This window comes from Myodes glareolus, chromosome 1, assembly GCF_982192425.1.
Source record: "Myodes glareolus chromosome 1, mMyoGla1.1, whole genome shotgun sequence".
NCBI lineage: Eukaryota > Metazoa > Chordata > Mammalia > Rodentia > Cricetidae > Myodes > Myodes glareolus.
Window position 1 is genome coordinate 114467415 of NC_142026.1, and position 14698 is coordinate 114482112.

The following is a 14698-nucleotide window of genomic DNA, read 5'->3' on the forward strand; positions in this document are numbered from 1 at the left end:
ATATTGGGGGGGTGCCAAACCACAAATAACCACACAGAGATTTATTATTAATTATGAAAGCTCAGCCTTAGCTTCGGCTTGTCACATTAGCTTTTAAATTAAATTAACCCATTTCTATTCATCTATGTTTTACCATGTGACTTTTTACCTTTCTTTCATTCTGTACATCCAACTCCCTTCACGTCTCCTTGTCATCTCCCTAGTGTCTCCTTCACATGTAGATTCACCTCAAGTTTTCTCTTCCTGAAAGTCCTGCCTATTCCCCTCTGCCAAGCTATTGGTCATTTAGCTCGTTATTAAACCAATAAGAAGACACCTTAGGCAGAGACACATCTTCACAATATAAACAAATATTCTGCAACATTCTGGACTAAAAATATGAACTTAAATTGCAATGTCAAGTTCTAGTTGCTAGGCAGGGTAGGAGTCCTTGGATATGCTTCTTCCCAATCATCCTTAGGTCCACAAAGTAAAGATGCCCCTTAATGTCCACAGTAAGTTTTCAGGGAAAGAAGTTGGAGCGGCAGAGGGAAGGGGGGAGGGAGCGGGGGGAGGAATGACGGCAGCTATTCCTCTGCTGACTTGAGAAAACTCTGAAAGTCTGTCATAGGGATTCCTACATGCAATGAAGTATCATACACGTTCCTCCCATGTTTACAAGTGAACAATCATGACCAAGGTAATATGTCAGTAACTCAGAGGGCTTTGAAGATTAGGCAGATATAGTCTTAATTTGGTCTTTGGAAGCTCCATCATCAGGCATTGTAGTTGAGTGAGCAGACAATCAGAGTACAAGCTAGATCATGTCCCCCATTTGAGCTCCAGGCTATAGATCCTGATGAAGTATGACTTCTCTGTGCTGCCTCCCTCCCGAACACCTGTCATTCTGTCATCCTTCCTTCTGTAACTTGAAACACTTTTAGCCGACAAGATTATACAGGCTTCTTTCTAATTTCCTAACTCTCTTAGTTAGGGTTTCTATTGCTGCAAACAAAAACAGCAACAATAGCAAAACCACCATGATCAAAAATCAAGTTGGGGAAGAAAGGATTTATTTGCCTTACACTTCCACATTGCAGTTTATTACTGAAGGAAGTCAGGACAGGAAATTCAAACAGAGTAGGATCCTGGAGGCAGAACCTTATGCAGAGGCCATGGAGAAATGCTGCTTAACTGAATTGCTCCCCATGACTTGCTCAGCCTGCTTCCTTTTAGGACCCAGGATTACCAGTCCAGGAATGGCACCACCCACCATGGACTGGGCCCTCCCCCATTGATCACTTGAGAAAATGCCTTATAACTGAGTCTCATGGAGGCAATTCCTCAACTGAGACTCCTTCTTCTGATGAGTCTAACTTATGTGAAGTTGACACACCAAAACAGCCAGTACAATAGCATTGAATGTTGATCCTTCTAAAAGATTTTTTTTTTTTTAGAAAGAGTCTCACTGGGTAGCTCTCAATGGTCTGTTACTCTCCACATAGAATAAGCTGCCTTCAAACTCACAGAGATCAGCCTGTCTCTGCCTTACAGGTACTGGCACTAAAGGCATGGGCCACAGCACACACGCAGAGGTCAGAGGGCAAGTTTTCTCCTTCCATCTTGTTGAGGTAAGGTCTCTCTGTGTCTGCCATGTTGTGTACTCAGGCTGCTGGATAGCAAGCTTCTGTGTGAGTCTCCTGTCACCTCTCACCACACCTCGGGAGTGCTAATGTCACAGCTGTATGCAAACGCATAAGGTTTTTCATGTGGGTTTGGGGGATCTAGTTCAAGTAGTTAGGCTTGGTGGCAGGGACCCTTACCGGCTCAACTGTTTCCCTTACCCCTACCTATAGCAATTTTTGACAAATTCTTCCTTTTGGTACCTTTGGAGACATTAAGTCACATACATTTATGACATGCAATGAGAAACAGTCTCACTGAAACAAGGGGCATATCAAGTAACTTGTATACTCTGCATTACATCAAAATGTCACTTTTTTACACTGTTTGCGTCAGAAAAAGTAAAGAAACTGGTAAGTAATCGCTCCATTTGTTTTTAAATTGATGTGGTTTTTTTTGAGTTGGTCTTCAGAAGACTCTGATTGACTTTGGGGGGAAGATAATAATGCTGCCATCTTCCAGGGTGCCAGGACATACCTTTAATCCCAGCACTTGAAAGGCAGAGGCAGGCGATCTTTGTGAGTTCAGGGCCAGCCTGGTCTACAGAGAGAGTTCCAAGACAGCCAGGGCTATTACTGAGAAACCCTGTCTCAAAAAACAATAATAATAATAATAATAATAATGCCATATAACTACAGTATTTTGTCCTGTGACAGGTTCACAATGTTATTGGAAGCAGCAGTCCTCAAGCCTGGTGTTTCCACAGACATACTGATGCGTTCTATTCAATGGTGTGGTATTTTGAATACAATGTGTTGCTGATGTAGTGTGCTATACTGAGGTCCTTCCCTCTTCCTCATGTCATCAAAGGAAGAGTGTCATTATTCTTCAAATGGTCCTTAGGTCAGCAGCAGCAGGGTCATCTGGGACCTTCTCAGTTCTCCCGTTGAATTGTTGAATCAGAAACCCCAGAAGGCTGCGGACACAGCTCTATAATAGAATGGTTGCCTAGTCCACAATATCTTCAAAAATTATACATCCCCATGCAGCAAGAAAACAAGGAACTCTGGGAAGAGGCCTGGGCTTTCTTGACTTAAGAAATCATCGAGAGTAAAGTCCCCTCAAGTCTGAGGACCTCTGACCTGGACCTGTTCCTTGCCGATTACTCTTCCTCAACACTGAAAGTAAACTCAGCAAAGAATCAAAAGAACTTTCAACACTGTGGGTAGGTCTATTCACACCAGGGAGAAAAACATGCTTCCGGTGGCAATTGTGTGTCCCTAGACAACTTAAAACTTGAAAGCCTCCAAGCGGCTGCCCCTCCCCTCCCCAGGGAGAACTGAAACCGGAGCCCTGGTCACCTCTTCCTCCCCTCAGTCACGGTGGAAGCACAACCCTCCCCTCTGGGCTTCAAATCATGGATTGGAAAGCCGCTTTAAACATCCATCCAGATTTCAAAGCAATGGTAGCAGAAAAAATCCGCGTCAGGAAGTTCTCCAGCAGCGAGAAACGTAGGAAAAGGATGGGGCACACGACTTGAGAAGGGCCTGAAGGGACTTGGGGAGACTGAGGCTTGGGATAGGGAGATTGGAGCAAAATAGGAGACCCGAGACCCTTGAGGGCATTTTTTCTATGTCATTAAAAATCACAAGTTGCATCTCATGCTAATTCATACAGTTTTCGGAATGATTTTATTTATTTATCAAGACAGGGTTTCTCTGTAGCCTGGGAACTTGTCCTGAAATTCACTCTGTAGATCAGGCTAGCCTCGAACTGATAGAGATTCCCCTGCCTCTGCCTCCCAGGTGCTGGGATCAAAGGTGTGCGCCACCACCGCCTGACTTGGAATGAGTGTTTAATAGGAACAAACTGCTTGGAAAGCCGTTATGATTTGACCCGAGAACTCAAGGGACGCGATTCTCACCTTGGGAAGGCTGCTATAATTGTGGTTATAGGCTGGCTTTCTCCGCTCACTTTCAGATTTCAAGCTGGGGGCGCATTGGATGATTGCTCTTGACTGACTGTTGTCACCTGCCACGTCACTTTGTTCTCAGAGGAGGAAGTGGGATAAACAGAGGACCAACCGCCCCAGCGCCCTTACTCAGCTACTCAAAACCTTTGGTCTCAACACTCACGGCGCAATGTGCTCTAGAATCTAGTGCCTGCAACGGCCTTGGCATAGAATGCGCTCAGACACCTAATCCTCCACACAAAGATTTGTTACCCCAGAGGGACAATGTGGCAGTGTGTGTGTGGCTGGGGGGTGGGGGGAGCTTCCTCTGGATTGCAAAGACAGCACTAGGTGGTCTGCAGGAGTGGTTTTTAAGGAGACAAAGGGGAAGCCTGTGTTAGCATGAGGTAAAAAATCCTGATTGGACATGAGAACCAGTGTAACCAAATAATGAATTTTGATTGTTGAACCCTGGTGTTTTGATAGCTGGGCCTTGGAATTTTAGTGGGGCAGAAAGAAGTGGCTAAATAAGGTACTAGACTTTAGGATTAGCTTTAGGAATATAATCTAATGGTTTAGCACGGGAGAGGAAAGGGGGAAGGGCAAGGCCTGCTGGTGCTATGTTTGCCATGCTCAGGCCTGTTAGAGAACCAACCCTTCAGTGCCCGTTGAAGGTGGGCCTGGGCACTCTGCAAACGGGTGAGGCTTGTTTTTGTATTATCAAGATAGATTTTCTTAGGGCTAAAATAAAATGAAGAGTGTCAGAAATTCCAAGAGAAGATTCACATACAAAGTCTCCTCCAGGCTAAATGCTACCTTTACTGAGTGGATAAATTATACCCTATGGGCTAAACTAGCCTGTAGCCTGTTTTTACAAATGAAGTTTTATTGGAGCACAGGCTTATTCATTTGTGTGTGGTCTATGTCTGCCTTTGCATCAGTATTGTGTACTTTCAATGGTAAACATATGGCCCATAAAAGCCTGAGATATTTACTATTTGCCTGTTTTAGTAAGAATGGCCTCCACAAGTTCATATATTTGAAAGCTTGGTCATCAGGGAGTGGCATTACTTGAGAGGACTAGGAGGTGTGACCCTGTTAGAATAGCTGTGCCTTTATTGGAGGAAGTGAATCACTGAGGGTACACCTTGGGTTTCAAAAGCCCAAACCTGTCTCAGTGTCTTTTCTCTCCTGCTGCCTGCAGAGCTGAACTTAGACCTCTCAGCTACCATATTGGCCTGCATGTCAGCATACTATTCTCCCATGAGTCATGAGGACAATGAATTATTATTCATATTCTTACTGGTGTTCACCTCCTAGCAGCTTATCCATGTTCCACATCCCTGGCCACAGGCAATAAAAACACAGACAGCCCTGTCATGATTTGAGAGTTAAATATCTCCCGTAGGCTCATGTTTTGAATGCTTGATCTGCAGCTACGGCATCTGGGGGAGAAGTGGCTTCTCCGTGGAGGAAGTCGGTCACACAGGTCCCTAAACCCCCTCTGCCTCATTTCCCCGTGGCCAGAACGAGGCATAAGGTGTCCACCTGTCACATGGCCCTGCATGCAGAGATAGGCAACTAGGAAGTAAAGTATGAAATAATATGCCAAGTGAACCACTGCTGCTTTGAATTCTTTCAGGTGATTGGTCACAGCGAGGCAAAAGTCGCACTGTCCTGAGATAGTTCGACTTACTTTTCTTTTTTTTAAACTTAAAGATGATGCAAGAGCAGTAGCATTGAGTAGAGACTCAATGTCTCTGTCACAGTGCTGCACTGTGGAGTCTGTTGAGTGAGTAATGGACAATCCGACCCTTTCTTTCTCTCTCTCTTTCTCTCTCTCTTTCTTTCTTTCTTTCTTTCTTTCTTTCTTTCTTTCTTTCTTTCTTCTTCCTTCCTTTCCTTCCTTCCTTCCTTCCTTCCTTCTTTCTTTTTTTCCTTTTTGGTTTTTCGAGACAGGGTTTCTGGGTAGCTTCTGGAGCCTGTCCTGGAACTAGCTCTTGTACACCAGGCTGGCCTCGAACTCACAGAGATCCGCCTGCCTCTGCCTCCCGAGTGCTGGGATTAAAGGTGTGTGCCACCATTGGCTGGCCCAATCCTTTCTTTCAATGCTGACTCACAGCAGCAAACCACAGTCCCATTCCAACTGGTGGTCCCAAAAAGAAGCGATGCTCTTCAGTGTGTAAGGTGGCCAGTCTTCTTTCAGATACAGTTATTCAATAAATAATATTATTTCATGAAGGCTTTGTATCAGGTGACTTTGCCCAACTGCAAGCTACTGTATATTTTCTATGTATGTTTAAAATAAATAAGGTAGGCTAAAAAGACTATGAGGTTCAGTAAGTTATACAAATGAAATGTATTTTCAGTCTGTCATGGGTATGTGATATTACCCCATAGGTTACAAAGTCAAAGAGCATTTGTATTTTCCCCCCTTCTTTTTAAGATTTTAGGCTGGCAAGATGGCTCAGTGGGCAAGGTGCTTGGCATCAAGACTAATGACCTGAGTTTGATCAGGATCCTTACAGTAGAAGGAGAGTACCACCTCCTGAAAGTTGTTCTCTGCCCTCCACGTAAGTGTGGTGGCACCTGCCCTTGCCTGGCCTTAAACTTGTGACAGTGGTCTAGCTTCTGCTTCCTAAGAGCTGGGATCATATGTCCAGCTTCAGAGCATTTTAAATTCTTCTTTTTGAATTCTTTTTCTTTTTTTTTGCAAGAACATTTTTAAAAAATCTTTATTTTATTTATTATATATATAATATTCTGTCTGTGTGTACACCTGCAGGCCAAAAGAGGCACCAGACCCCATTACAGATGGTTGTGAGCCACCATGTGGTTGCTGGGAATTGAACTCAGGACCTTTGGAAGAGCAGGCAAATCTCTTAATCACTGAGCCATCTCTCCAGCCCCTTGAATTATTTTTCTTTCATTATTTTATGTGTATGGGTATTTTGTCTGAATGTATGGCTGTGTACTGTGTGCATGCAGGACCCACTGAGGTCAGGAGTGGACATTGAATCCCCTGGAACTGGAGTTAGAGGCAGCTGTGAGCTGCCATATGGATGTTAGGAGTCAAACCTGAGTCCTCTGGAAAAGCAGTCCCTGAGCTGCGTCTCTGACCCGCTGTAGATTTCTTTTTAAAGGAATGATCACACACTAACCACAGTAAAAACAGTAATTCCTTCTACCTCATCTCCCACCTTTCAAATGACCCAAGTTTGCACACGCATAAGCCTGACTTTATACACATTTTGCTGTATGCTATAGTTTGGATGTGGTTGTGCTCCCCACCAAATGCACACAGGGATTTCACCCCTAAAGTCATACTTTAGTGGTATGAAGAGGATAGACAGTTAATCCAGCCATGGTGTTTAGTGGTGGGACATTTGGAAAGTGGTTCGAGATAGGTAAGGTTGTAAGGATGAAGTTCCCTTTGTTGAATCCTGGTGATTTTACATAAAGAGAGAGAAACCAGGCACTCAGACTGGACAGGCACACTCTCTGTCTCTAGGCCATGTGACACACGCTCTGTTTTAGACTCGGCCAGCAAAAGACCATCATAAGACCTAAGTCAGTGTGAGCAGCATGCCCTTGGGCCTCCAAAATTGAGCTTTTGCTCACAAGTAGCCTTCCGCAGGTATCCTGTTATAGTCACGAGCAGGACGAATGAGCCATATAAATGCGTGCATGCATATTCTGCATTTTCTTCGCTTCTGTGAGGGAAATGTTTTCATTCAATGTGAAATCTGCTTCATCACTCCACGTTTGTAGACAACCAATTCTTTTTTTTTGTTTTGCTGTTGCTGTTGTTTAATTAATGTACCTTATGTATGTGAGTACTCTATCTGCACCTGTCTATGTACACCTTTATACCAGTAGACAGCATGACATCCCGCTAGAGATGGCTGTGAACCACCATGTGGCTGCTGGGAATTGAACTCAGGACCTCTGGAAGAGCAGACAGTGCTCTTAACTGATAAGCCATCTTTTCAGCCCCAGACACTCAATTCTTTGTAGGTGGAACCTATTGAAAGCCCTAAACCCTTATCCTGTTTTGAAAACACTGCAGAAAACCGTTTGTTTTCTTCTGCTGCAAACATATAAGAAGACTGGGAAGTATAGGTTTATATAAAATTATGTATCAGGTATTCAAAGTCTTGTATAACTTTTAGGAAGGGTTTCAGGTTTTGCTTCGTTTGGTGAGGCAGTCGGGTTTGAACTCATGGACTCCCACATGCTTTTAAGTATATACTCTATCACTCCTGTTCCACAGGATGGCTATTTTTATAGGCAACATGGAGACCCAGTACATTGCCTTCTTACAGGAATTCAGATCTGAGCGAAATGTTTACGTCTTTTTTCTTTTTCTCTTTTCTCTTCTTTCACCTCCCCCTCTTCCTCTTTTTTTTTTTTTTCTTTTTTTCTTTTTTTGAGACAGGTTTCTCTGTGTAACAGCCCTAACTGTCCTGGAATTAGCATTTGTAGACCAGTCTGGCCTCGAACTCACAGAGGTCCTCCTGCTTCTGCCTCCCGAGTGCTGGGATTAAAGGTGTGCGCCACCCCACCCCCTTCTCCTCATCTTCCTCCTTTCCACCAAATACTTAGAAATAATCCTCTTTGCTAAACTTCCCTTCATGTAACAGACCTTGCCTCTAGTCAAATTCTTACTGAAAGTGAATCATGGGATGGCAGGTACATTTGTGTTTCCTATGAGATCGATGGTGCAGCCAGGCATGGCGACACATGTTCCAGGGAGACAAAGGCAGAGGTAGGAAGGCTGGGAGTTTAAGCTGGCCTGTGCAGTAAGCAAACCCTTTCATCGGGGAAAGGTGGTCTGTTGTGGAGAGGGATATCATGTCCTACCCATTAGGGAGGCACAGGACTGAAGGCAGAGGGCCAGGTGAATGGACACCCTTGGGTGTAAGCAGACAAGGGGAGGGTGACAAGGAGGCAGAGGAGAGGGGAGGTAAAGGCAGCAGTGTGTCCAAGGCATTACTGCTGGGTTTTGTTTTTGTTTTGGGAGGGCCTGCCACCCAGGTCCCAAATAAATACACGGAGACTTATTTTTTCTTATGAATGCCTGGCCTTTGCTTGGCTTATTTTTAGCCAGTTTTTCTTAATTTAAATGATTCCATCTACCTTTTGCCTCTCGGATTCTACCTTTCTGTAGTCTATATACCTTTCTTTTTACCCTGTAACTGGCAATGTGGCTAGGTGGTTGGCCCCTGACATCCTCCTCTCCTCCTTTCTGGCTCCTCCTCTTCTCCTGAGTCTATTTTTGAAATGTAAGTATCTCTGTTCTTGTTCGGAACCGGGAGGCCTATTGAGGTCAATTGACAGTGCTTTTGGAGAAGCACCAATATTTTAAGGTAGACGTCACCACATGAGAGTTCATTAAGACAGTTTGCTTCTTGAGGTGATATTTTGCCTAATTTTTATGAGAAAATTCAATCCCTGGCTTTGCTAGCACGGGGCTTTAATTTTGGTTGAGGAAAACGGGCTGAGAGAGGATTCAAAAGATATATTTATGAGTTCTATTAAAAGTTTTTGGGTAAAAAAGAACAGCTTCACAGAGCTTGTCTTTCAGGGAGACTAGAAAGCTCCCATACATGTTTGAATGCGGGTCACAAAACCGTGCACGGGCTCTCACAGCCGCCGAGACAGCCTATGGTGATGGGGGCGCGATAAACTTACACAAGCCAAGCGACAACACAGAAAGGGGAGCGCTGGACACGCGCCCCAAGAGGAGGGCGGAGAGACATGGGCACACAGCCCACAGGAGATGACAATAGCCAGGCCTTGGTGGTACAAAAAATAGTTAAAATCCGCCCGCCAAATCTCAGGTGACAATTTGCAGATGGAGGGAGCGGGTCTATGTCCCGCCCCCCGCTGTACAGTACAGCTTCAACAGTTTTAAGTGGAGAGTGATAGATTCAAAGGTTTTACAGACCCAAAAGAGGTTAGCTAAATCTTGGGATGGTTTATTGCCTAATTTTCTGTAAATCCAAACTGTGCTAGTTTGCGTTTCCACCAATGGTGGAGGAGTTTCTCTTAAGTACAAGTTATAAACAGTATTTAATCTTAATCATGTTTAAGGGATAAGGTAGAGTCAAGAGTTATTTTTGATTCACACTTCTCCTATGATTAAAGATGTTATATTTGAAAATTTTTTAAATGTCTTTCAGTCATTTTAAGTTTGTCTATTGAGAGTTTTCAATTCAGGTTTATTGCATGTATTTTAATTTGATTAATTGCTCTTTGGAGGACTAATTTATAAAGTCCTAATGTTTCTTATATGGATTGATGACTGACAAAGATTTCCATATCTGTAGCCAGATATGTCGATCCTATTAATTATTTCTCTAATGTTGGCGGGAGGCAATGTGCCCCCATAAAGGTAACAATTTTTATAATTCTGTCCAGTTATATAAATGCTCATGTACTGGATCAGATAATTATTTTCTGCCCCTGAAAAAGTTCAGGTGAAACTGATTCTAAAAGATGTTTTGGAGCTGACCATTCAGCCCAGTTCAAAACCTGCTATGATGGTGCAGGCCAATAAAAAAATAATGTTTTGAGGTTGGCTAATTCAGGCCAATATTTAGGCCGGTTACAGTAACACAGGCCAATAAAATTTGCTCCTTGGAGACAGAGACCTACAGATCTCTGTATGTCCAAGATCTACTTGGTTGTAGTTTAGATCCTAAACAGCTAAACACATAGCTCCCAGAGACTGACGAGGGGAGCCAATTTCAATGGCGCACACAGGCAGGATTGGCCTCAACTAACGTCTGGCAAGGTCCAGGTCATGTACTGATGTACATGGTCCGGACTGGGTTTTGATTTGGGGAAGAGAAGCGGTTTTTATGTGTTTCCACAGGATGCAAAGCACCTCGTCCCTGAATGTCTGGTGTGGACCGTGGATTCATCTGTCCAGAGGCCTGAGGACAAAGCCTCTGCTATGGAGCTGTCTGACCTGATTGCTGCGGAGCTGGCGGGTTCCTGAAAAGTGATCCAGCTCCTACCCTTGTTCTATCAGTTATTGCTGTACATTGCTATATTGTTATTGCTGTACTGCTGGATTTCCCCTTGATTTGTCAGTTATTGTTTGCTATCAGTTTTTCTTATCCTGTCAGCTATTTCTGCTGAGCACTATGGGTATCTTCAAGGCAGGTTGCAAAATGCCATGGTTGTTCAAATTAAGAATTTGGATACTGATTTTAATCTTGACAGACTGGATATGGTTTTTTGACCTTTGCTGGTCACAGAATAGGATTTTTACTGTTTTTCATGGTCCCTGAAATACAAAATTTACTAATTGGCTGTCATTTATTCTAGTTAGCTTTCCAGGGACCTTACACCAGTGCTATTAAAACCTTACTTAAAGGGGCTCTATTCTGAGCAGAGTTTTCAGGATTGTGCCAAAGCACAATCTCCTTTGGGAATGCTTGTATATGCTGGAGCATGACATTCATGATCTCATAAAGCTGGAGTCAGGACTACTCAGGTCAAGTCCTTTTGGCATTCACCTCAAAATATCTTTCAGCATAATCTGGCTGGACTCAATGTATGACTAGTAACCAAAGACGGGTAAGGATTAAATGGGAGGAGACTCTGACCTAAGACAGAAAGGTATTTTGACCTGGAATACTTTTTCCACGACGGGTAAAGAGTCTGCCTGGCCATCACCACCTAAGACAAGGTGCTAGTCATCATATTTTATATAAAAGGGGGACTTGTGAGACCCTGTCCTCCCTGATCCTGAGGCCAAAATACTGGATGCAAATAATGTTTACGCTAACCAGCTAAGCTTCCTGCTAGTTCCGTCCTTGGTTCTGCTACAGCCTGGTACATTAGCCTGAGGGATCTATTTTACTTTAAAATGGTAATTTCTCAACCTACCTCAAAGAAGCTCAGGCACCAAGGCCCCTCTAACCTGTCTGACATTGCCTTAAACCCTCGACCACCTGCCTGGGGAAAAACTCCCACAGAGGCCAGTTTCCCCAGCCCCCTCTGGGTGGGAGGAGTTTTCCTTTACTGGGGCCAAAGGTATTTTAACCCTGGATTTAGTTAAATAAAGGGGCATTCTCTTCTTGAGGATGACTGGAACTCTGTATCTGTGTATGTGCGTCTTGTGTTTTAACCCCTAGGACAATATGGAACTCGTGGGATGTGGATGGTGTGGAAGGACGACCCCTACAGATTTCTTCTATTTATTTTCCCTGCCTAGAAGCCCCAACTATCCCTCTCCTGCCTACCTACTGGCCATTCAGATGTTTATTAGACCAATCAGGTGTTTTAGACAGGCAAAGTAACACAGGTTCGGAGAGTTAAACAAACACAACATAAAAGAATGCGTCACTATACAAATGTTCCACAGCATAAACAAAGGTAACTTATTTTCAACTAATATTCCACAGCACGTTACAGATCAGTGAGTATGCACACAGTGTATCTGTCTTCACATGCTTTGCCCAATTCTTTCTCTTTTCTTTTCAAAACTTTTTTAAAATATAAGGCATATTGAACCTAATATATAAAGTATGTATTATACCATATATAGTATATATTATGTTATTATATATACATATATAGTATAATAGCATATCTCATAAATGGCCCATCTTGTCAGCCAGGGACTCTGACTCTGAAGGGACTTGCACCATCCAGTTCTTACCCACAGTACAACATGTCAGCTCTTCTTTTCCTGAATCTGGACTTCCCGTCATCACCACAGCCCCCACTGCTACTACACAGTAACACTAAGTCCCCTCAGGTTCTCTTTCTGAGCTTTCACTTCCTGCATTTAGATTACTGATCCCTTGGGAATGTATTTTTCTATATGACATGAAGCATAAATCAAAATTTTAATCTTTTCTTTCTCCCAGCTTTTTTTAATTGTTAAAAGCTGTTATTGGTCTCATGGGTTTTGAATATCACCTTTATCACAGAACAGTAAAATTTTGAGGTGTTTGGATTTTTCTTCTGGATTTGCTATTTTGTTTGAATGATGTACCTGTATATTCACAAATCAGCACAGTATTGCTTTACATATATAGGCTCTAAAGTACATTTTTCATTTGCAGGTTAGCAGACTCTCTCTCTCTCTCTCTCTCTCTCTTCATATATATATATATATATTAGTGCATGTGTTTCTAGGATTTATGCTTGCAGTTTATTTTCCACATGAAATTATTTGTCTAGCTTCATATAAAAGCTAGGACTGGGGCATATGAGAAAATAAATTTACAAATTAGAGAGCGCTAACGTGGTTTTGATGGTGAGCCATCCTACTCAAGTACGAGCGATACCTTCTTCTGCTAACCTCTCTCTGTACAGCTGCAGGTTCTCTGTGTCTCTCTCTCTAGCTGGTTACTTTGAACATATTCTTTTCTGCGGAGGCCAAGAACAACCTGTGGAGTTGGATTTTCCTCAACCATGTGGGTCTGAGGGGTAAATTCAGACCCCCGGGATCTTCAGTGAGCATCTTTACCCATGCAACCAATTTCCCAGTCCCTCCCCTCTTTTGGAGGCTCAGTGTGTAACCTCCAATCCTCCTGTCTCAGCTTCTCCAGTGTTGGGACCATTTGGAGTCCTGGCCTCCAGCTGCTCTTCCCTGCTAGAGATCTTTACTCTCCTTCTGATTTGAGTTACTGAAAGCTGTGTCAAAGTTGTTTACCAGCTCTGCTTCATGAGCACGTGTTGCCTTGCCTTGAGGATTAGAGGATAAGGTTTTCACCTGTTGGCCCACCTGACTGTGTTGGGTATACAAGCCTCCGTGGTGCTATTGAATAAAGGGCTTCTTACCAGTGACTAGAGGTCCGTCCGTGTCTCTGTTTCTCTGTCTGTGTGAGTCTCTGTGTGTTTCAACCTCCAGCCCCTTGCCCGAAGCTCACAAACTGTATGGTAGTGCATAGAGCGCAGACAGGTGTTGTGCGCTGCACTCCAGTGCTAGGATGTGTATGCCACCAAACCTGGCATCATATCCTGGTTATTATACTTAATCACTTGATCATTACTGCTTCTCTTGGGTTTTATCTGTCCCTCTGCATCACAAATGTCTACCTTTTTTTTTTTTTTAATACCAAGCTGGCTTTGAACTCACAGAGATCTTCCTGCCTGTGCCTCCCAAGCGCTGGGATTAAAGGCATGTACCACCACCGCCTGGCATATGTCTACTTTTTGATGTGTGGAAATTGTTAGGTTGACTATAACTTTTGTTTGAAAATGCAGTTAATTGCTGGGTGATGGTGGTGCAAGCCTTTAATCCCAGGACTCAGGAGGCAGAGACAGGAGGATCTGTGCTGAGTTCGAGGCCAGCCTGGTCTGCAGAGTGAGTTCCAGGACAGCTCCAAACCTACAGAGAAACCCTGTCTTGGAAGACAAACAAAAAACAAAAAAACAAAAAACAAAAAAGGAGAAAGAAAAGAAAATGCAGTTAGCCTGAACAAAGAGAAAAACGAATGTGGGGTCTTATTCCACTTAAACTTCGGTCTTACTATGAACCAAAATTAAATTTAAACAGGTTAATTGTTTTAAGGATGGACAGCAGGTCTGCAAGTGATTGGATAGCCTAGGGATAGTCCTCTGCATGTGGGACCCAGTGACTTCTGATAAAGCTGTCAGACGACTAAGTGGGTAAATGAAATAACAATGTTTTTTGCACAAACGGGGCTGACGGCTTGTGATCACCCTCAGCATGCGTGAAGTACTGTGTTAGCTCTGCTGCTGTGTACGATCACCACGACGAACACTGCTGTTATACGTGATAGGAGAGCCCAGGAAAAGTGACTGAACACGTAGCAGGAATTAATCAGCTGGGCATGGTGGCTTGTAACTTCAGCACTTGGGAAACTGAGGCCAAAGAACTGTCCCAGATGTAAGGCCAGCCTGAGCTACAGTTAATTCTTGGCCATCCTGGAATACATTTCGAGACCCTGACACAAAACACAAACAAACAAAAGAAGAATTAAAATAACTGTAAGAATAGAGGTATGGAGAACTTGTTCGGGGTCCCTGGGAGGCTCTCCTGTCCAGGGAGGCGGCACTGATGACTCCCAGAGACACCTGCGAGGAGATGCCAAGGGCCTGTCTGGAAACTTGCCTTCCTTTCGAGGTGGACAGGACTGAGGGCTTTTCTTACTA